The following is a 6,000-nucleotide window of genomic DNA, read 5'->3' as shown; positions in this document are numbered from 1 at the left end:
CACATCCAGTCTTTTCCTAAACACCTTGGATACAGATTTCTCATATCCTTTATGGATAAATTTCAAGAATGGAAATTTATTGTCAATCTTGTACTCTTGATTTAGATGTCTGGAAAGAGTGAAGGGTGAGTTAGAAGGTCCTACTTACAGTTTTGGAAATAATTTTCTTGTTCAATAACCTACTGGGGAAAAAAAGTACCAGAAGGAGAAGAACTAAGACAACTTTAATGAAAGTTACCAGGGAAATACTATTTCAATGGCTTCAATAGACCTTATAAACATAGTGTTTTCAAGCCCTCTGTTAAACAGAACAACAGCAAAAGCTGTAGCTAGTCCTATTTTAGTGGCTTGAACAACAGCGATAACAAAAACAGCAGCTTTGCTTTTCCCTTCCAGAAAGCAACAATGTCAGCTAGAATTGGCAGCCAGCTGAAAATAAAGTGAGGCCCCAAACAGCTGAGAGACAACAGTTGACATTTCCCACACTTCTGTGCATCCAGGCTTCTTTCCCTGTAATTCTGGCAAAACTTGCCAGCTTTTTGCTGTTATTTGGAAAGAGGATTAGGGCAAGTAAAAGTGAACTAGGAGTTCAATAATTTGTTCCTCTGCCTTTGTTGGTCTGGTTACTTTTCCAGAATGACAGGCTGCATTTCAATTGGAGCAGTTGACAGTGTTTGTATGTCCTCATTGCAACCTTTTTATGAAACACCTTTTTTTTTTTTTTTTTTTTTTTTTTTTTCCCCACCGTAACATTCACTATTAGTGCTACATTTTGCTACATAGCAACTAAAGTGTGAACAATTTTCTTTGAAACATTCAAGACACAGAGAGAGAGACTATTTGCAAGAGTATTTAGTGACAGGACATTAAGGGAAATAACTTCAAACTGAAAGAGGGCAGGTTTAGATTAGATATTAGGAAAGAATTCTTTACTGTGAGGATGCTGAGGCCCTGGAACTGGTTTGTGGATGTCCCACCCCTGAAGTGTTTAAAGCCAGGCTGGATGGAGCAACCTGGTCTAGTGAAAAGCCTCCCTACCTCAGGCTAATTTACTTTTCTATGAAATAGGTCTTAGTTCTAGGCAAATTTTATTGGAAACAAAGAATATAGTTCAGGAAAAAAACATAACCAGAACAAAACAACTCAAACCAACCACCCTGGGTGATTCAGAGAATAATCTTCTGGCAGACTGACTTTGTTTCTAGCATGACCACATACTGCACAGAATGTTACAGAGGGTCAGATGCAGCCACCCGTGCTCGAGAGAAACTCTGCAGGTTTCAGTAAAAAACTACTTATTGCATTAATTAATATTACCAAGGGAGACAAAATCAGTCCAAAAGAAAAGGAATATATTTTTACAGAAATGCACTAACATTAGCAAGTTTTGCAAAACAGAAATAATATTTTGAATATAGAGTTGGGTACAACTACAGCTGAAAGGAATTCAGACAACAGAGGAGAGAAATTTTAAGAAAGGTTTCATGACAAATAGAGAATACAGAAGTTAGGAAGAAAAGAAAGGAAAGATAAGAGTACATACACAGACAAGGGAATCTGCATAGGGCACTAAAGGGAATGAGCATTGTCTTAATTTATTGAAGAAAGAGGGTCTAGATGAGTCCCCCTGAATTACACATTCAGAATAACAGTCAAAGCTTATTTGAGCTCTTGCACTTCTGATAGACAAAGATAAGACATGATTTCAACTGGAAAGAATTAGAGTAATAAAATAGAAACATGTGCAGGATACCAAAAAGATTTCTGAAAAAGGAAACCAGAATCATAATTTTATCATTAGACCTTGTGTTAGGAGACAAGACAGTAGCACCCAATTTACCTCAGAGAGAGCTTGGAATATTATGATGGGCAGGAAGCTAAGGAAATTTGCATCAGTTGAAGGAAAGTGAACTGGAGGAATCATCCTAAATGAGAACATTCAAAAGTCCTCTGAATCAGGGCTCTGGAAAAAGCTATCCAGTTTCAACACAAGGACAGTGCACAAACAGATGAGATCATCCACAATTTCAATGAAAAGGCAAGCTGGCAGATTTTTTTCAAACACAGGTGACTGAAAGGTGCACCTAGGTTGTGACTTCTTTAAATGATTAGCTCTTGTCCTCTCCCATTAAAGATCTTTTGAATTAACTCCCTTGAGGTAATACATTCATAAGCGACCAAATATTAATTTTAAACATGTCAGTAGGACTGAGGAATTCAAATCGAAATATGGCATGCAGGTGGAAGACTCAACAACCAAAAAACAATTTATTAGTATTAAGAGGTAAGGGAGAAAGGTACTGTAAGATAAAAGGAAGTCAAATTCAGGGAAAGATAATAGGAAAAAACCAATAAAAATAAAGAAGGTGCCTTAAGCACCATTCAGAGAGAACAATTGGGGTTTTGACAGAAATCAGTAGAAAGGGGGTCTGTACCAAGGACTAGTAAAGATTAATCCAAAGAAATAATCAAAAAACAATTAAGACATCAAAACATTTTAAATCTTTTTTTCCAATTAACTGTTCTTAAAAAAATCAAGATTTGCTTTAATTAATTTTGCTTTTTTTCCCCTTTTGTGATAAAACAAGAACAAAATAGTCAATTCAATCTTTTTGGTTTCAATATAGCATTGTACTTCAACTCAACCCTTTATTTTCTAGGGCAAAGTGGAAATGGAAAAGGACTTCATTTTGAAGCAAAAAGTGTTATATTGATTTTTGAAACTAGTGTATCTGTTTACTTTTTGAGCTATGCAACCCAAAAATTATATCAAAATTTTAAATATGAAGAGATAAGAAAGATTATCTTAAAGACAAAACCCCTATGTTTGGAAATTACCAAACTTGGAAAGTGAATAAGCAAAGGCTTCATTTCTTAGAGGTGAGAGTATGAGAATGAACAACCCTGGTGTAAGTCACTGAGTGGCAAAATGCAGGATCAGTCTTTCCAGCCTTACCAGTCTAATGCAGCTCCAAAATCAGCATACAGTAGTGAATCAGACAGCAGGTCCTCACATACCAGTGTTTTTAGGTAGGCAAATCAGAATAAAATGTGTCCTGGCATGTGTTATTTTTCTTGGCAGTCACTAACAGGTGCTATAAGAGAACAATGGGCAGTTTCACATACAACAGGGATGAATCCAGGATGAATCCTAATTATCTCTGTTATCCAAATAGATATTTGTTTCTGAGAGTGTCTGGGCTGCAGCATGTAAGTGTGAAATAAATGGGAAAAGCATACAAAATTTAGAGGCAGGAAACTCCGTGGAGACAAATGGAAAGGTAAATGCACAGGATAACAAAGGGATTTATGTAAATGCACCTGGGTACCTTAGGTGAACATTTCAGTGACTGCATCTCCCCATGCAAGGGAATTCAACTTCTGAACTCTCTCTCTCAACACTTCCTTTTTAATCTTGGTTAGTTTTTATTTTTTTTTTTTCACACAGATTTCTGGCTTTAATTGTGCAGATCTTAGACCTTAAAGATGTTGTTTTCTGTTAATGATGATACACAAAGCTGACATGAGGTCAGAACTTAATTAATTTCAGTTCTTTGACTACTTTTAGAAGACAGCAAGAGAGGGGAAAAGATTAATACTCTATGTCTTTCGAAAAACCAACAACAATTATTTTAAATAAAAAGACCTTCTCTCTCCAGAAGTAACAAAAATGCAGTGTACAAAAATAGATGGCACAATTTGTGACTGTGTGAATTTTTTATGAAGATATATTTCCACATTTGCTTCTCCTGAATCATGTGAGTTACAAGCATGGTTTCTGATAAGTATCCTATTTTTGTGGTGCTGACTGTATACTGCTAATTCCATTTTCAAATAATGTATCCTTAAGTGGCATATGTATCTTTGTGTCCTAGGAACCCATCCGTAGAAAAGAATATTGAGTATAATTGATCCAGTTTTGACAGCTACAGAATACAGTATTTTCTTGGCATATGCAATTGGTGCATTTGTCTATATCTCCTCAGCCTAAGAAAGAAAATATTCTGGACTTCTGGTTGGCTTCTGTGGAAAACATCATCAGTAAAAGGCAACAGAGTTGTGCCAATCACAGTAAAAATTTTCCTCTGAAAATCTTTCATGCTAGAATAGTAGTTTTTTCAAAGAACGCTGCTGTATGTGAAACTACTTGCTTTCTTTATAATCAAAGCTTGCTTTTTAAAGTACACTAAAAAAACAGTAAACTTGTGTTTTAGCAACAAACATCTATTTTTATTCTGCCATAATATCTTTGGGTATATGAAGATAGTTTATATTTCTGTTTCTGTGCAGGCCTGTGAACCCAGTTCTGTGGTGAAATTAGGTAGCTACTGCGAAGAGTCTGCAAAATAAACACCATATTGCATCTTGGGTGCTGTAGTAATTCTGCTGTCTGTTAAAAATTATAAGGCAGATGAACTAACAGGAGGGGAGATTATATCTTTTCCTGAAAAGTAAAAAACAACCAACCAAATCTCAAACTTACACAGAAGATTCCATGGAAGCAACAAAGTACTCTTAAAACATTCTCTACTGATGGGTACCAATAGATGGATAGATTGTCTTTTTCCCTCTACCAGAATGTCAGTGCAAAAATAATAATGTCCACAAGTACTTTCTCTGCCAGAATGACATTTCATCATCTGCAGTACTGGTCCCTTAGGTCCCTCCAGAAGATCCCTGGCCTTATGTGCATGTCACAGCATTTCTCTCTCATATTTCCTCTCTTTATCTCTTCCTCTGCCCCTCTGCCTGCCTTTCTTTTCTTCTCTGTCCCACTCCATCTCTTTTTCTTTTCTTTCCTCTCCCCTCTCCTCTCATATTTTCCCACTTAAGATGTCAGTGGATCATTCTCTGCCTGTGTGCTTGTGCACAGAGGATATGGGCAGGACAATTACCTGTTCAAAATGCTATAGCACGGCTTCCAGTCAGGACTGGAAGGAATTGTGTGATGGCTGAGGAGCTCAGTCAGAGAGCAGAGAGCAGGTTTTAGCCATGGCTGATGTGTAGAAGCCCTGTGTGCTGAATGCACATGGGTGGCAGTAGCTGGCAGAGGTCTGGTGCCCGGTGGTGACTCTGTGTGTGGCTGTAAACCATGCAAGGGCCACCTGACAGCCTTAGCTTAGAAACTGGCCAAGGACACTTGGAGGATCCTGCATGTGAATAGCTAAGAGTGGCAGCAGGAACCAGGGCTGAGCAGGGCTGGAAGACCACGGATTCATCACACTTAACAGAGGTAACCTGAGAAGGACTCACACCTTAGGGCCTGATGGCCACAGCCTGATGGTTTGCATTGCACTCTTCCAGTGCAAGTGCAAACCCAGCAAACCAGGGCTTGATACTGACAGAAGAGAAAGATCAGCTTCCAGCTAGTGGGATTAGTACAGTCAGCCCTCTTAGCAAGAGGATTTAAATGCCCTGGTTGGGCTGTGGTTCCATGTCAAGGACATGCTGCATGTGGGCAAACTGGGGCTCAGGGACACGGCATGACAGAGAGCAGCTGCAGCCTCTGGCACAGGTACTGGCCCACTGCAGCAGCTGTGTTCAGGGGGCTCACAACGAGGGAGGCACTGGGAAGGCAGTGGTTCCCAGAACAGCTCCTGGAAAATGTCTGGGGGCACTGTGCACATCCTGGGTTGTGCCCTCCTGACTATCTCCACACTGAGGGCTGCTCTGGGCTTGGTGGGTGGGCAGCTTGGCTCTGAAGGTGACACTAGGAGCACTGTGACAGCACTAAGAAGACACAAGGTGTGCAAGCAGCACCTTCAATATTCACAGGCAAACCCCTGTGCCACGTAAAATGGCCAGAAGGCACAACGTAACAAGCTTCAGTTAAAATAATTCCTCAGCAATTTCCCCTAAGAGACAAGGATGGTACCTGACCTGTTCCCACTGCCCCATGCTAGGATAATTTGTGTCCCCTTCAAGGCCTCTCTGACTCAGCAACACAACCCAGCATACAGCGCACAACCACAGGTGACAGAGACACTGCCAAAAAGGGAC

This window comes from Sturnus vulgaris, chromosome 2 (assembly GCF_052056855.1).
Source record: "Sturnus vulgaris isolate bStuVul1 chromosome 2, bStuVul1.hap1, whole genome shotgun sequence".
Taxonomy (NCBI): domain Eukaryota; kingdom Metazoa; phylum Chordata; class Aves; order Passeriformes; family Sturnidae; genus Sturnus; species Sturnus vulgaris.
The sequence above is the reverse complement of the archived record's forward strand: the minus strand, read 5'-3'. Positions refer to the sequence as shown.